At 37.1% G+C, this 1,760-nt stretch overlaps 1 pseudogene; it reads left to right on the top strand.

Annotated features, from left to right (window-relative positions):
• Window positions 1-1,312: 1,312 nt before the first annotated feature.
• On the top strand, window positions 1,313-1,487 carry LOC130023438 (uncharacterized; annotated as a pseudogene).
• The last annotated feature ends 273 nt before the right edge of the window (window positions 1,488-1,760 follow it).

Below are 1,760 nucleotides of genomic sequence, written 5' to 3'. Positions count from 1 at the left end.
CTTTCCTTTCTTGATTTATATCTCTTTGCAGATAGTGAAATAGTTCAATTAACAGTTTTTAATAGATGAAGAGTCTGGCAAACTTCCCATGTCGTACTCAATATGCCAAATACCAGTAACAATGATGGGTCTCATTCTCCTAATCCTGAATGAGCATTGAAATGGCTCTTTTAAAATCTCAGGGCTAGGAAGGAGACATTACTGGTGCCTGCTCGAGGAAATCGACGATCAACAGGATGATCATGATCGTGATCGTGAATAGATGAAAATGTACAGATCTATTGTCAGTAAATATCAGAAGTTTAGCAGACTTTGTATTTCATTAGGATAAGATGGTTAAAAATCAAGTTTTGTACTAAAGAGAGAGTTCAGTTGGTAAAGTAAACTTGGCTTGCATGCAGTCCACCTGGGCTCAATCCCCAGTACCCTTTTATGGTTCCCCGAGCCTCACCAGAAGTAAGCCCTGAGCTCGCCACATGTAGTCCAAAAACAGAACGGTACCCCATCCACAATCAAAATTTTTACAAAACATATGAATGAATTTGTTTTTCCGAAATATTGGAGATAGTGACATCACTACTTTATAAAGTGATGAATTTTTGAGAGTGAAAATCTTGATGAAAAAATTTAACCATTTTACTGTAACATTTATAAATATTGTTATTGAAAAAAGGCCGTTGGTATGCTGAATTATTATTACTATTATTAATATTATTATTTAGGGGCTGTAGTGATAGCACAGTGGGTAGAGAGTTTGCCTTGCATACAGTCGACCCGGGTTCGATTCCTCTGCCTGTCTCGCAGAGCCCAGAAAGCTATTGAGAGTATCTTCCCTCTTGCAAGGCAAATCCTGGCAAGCTACCCATGACATATTCGATATACCAAAGACAGTAACAACAATTCTCACAATGGAGACATTACTGGTGCCCACTTGAGCAAATCAATGAACAATGGGAGGAGAGTGCTGCAGTGCTACATCTCAGCCATCTAAAGCTACTTCCAACTTCTCCACAAGTCCCCAAATATTTTATGTCTCCAGTGTAGCCTCATACAGCCTCCTTTGTTTAAATAGCCCATCCTTCTACTCCTTGGCTCCCTATCAACTTGAGCACCATTCACTTATTCATTCATTAATTTATTCATTCACTTATTTATTTGCTTTAACTGAAACTTTAATTTGAAAATGTCTATTCCAGATAGGATCTATACTGTCTATTAGGGATCCCAAAAGTGAACAATACACTGTACCTGCCCTTAAAAAGCTCACATAACCAAGTAGAATTATAATAGGCACCAAAAATACATAGTATATTTACTCACTTAGCAGGGGAGATAGATACTGTTATCACAAAGGTATTTTTTTCTAGGGTGAGACTTATCCATGGCACTCCACATGTTTTGACCCCTGTGATTCTCACAGTGTGGGAAACTAAACTGCATAATTCGAGGTAGTGGGGGACTGCATTTCAGGGGATTGCTTTCTCCTGAAAAACAAACAAACAAACAAAAATACAGTATGGATAGTGTAGCCAATCAAGGAAGCTCACGGAATATTATCAAAACACAGACAGGAAGTCTTTAGTTAACAAATTGTCCCCAACATTTCATTACCTCAATTATTATTTTTCAACTTTACTATGATGCTAAATTAATATAAATCATTTTTCATGATTTTTGTATTTGATTTTGTATTTGATATGATATTCCCTTATGATGATCCCTAATGACAATGGGTGCAACTCCCAGTCATGATCATGAGA

This window comes from Sorex fumeus, unplaced genomic scaffold (assembly GCF_029834395.1).
Source record: "Sorex fumeus unplaced genomic scaffold, SorFum_2.1 ptg000002l, whole genome shotgun sequence".
Lineage (NCBI taxonomy): Eukaryota > Metazoa > Chordata > Mammalia > Eulipotyphla > Soricidae > Sorex > Sorex fumeus.
The sequence above is the reverse complement of the archived record's forward strand: the minus strand, read 5'-3'. Positions and strand labels throughout refer to the sequence as shown.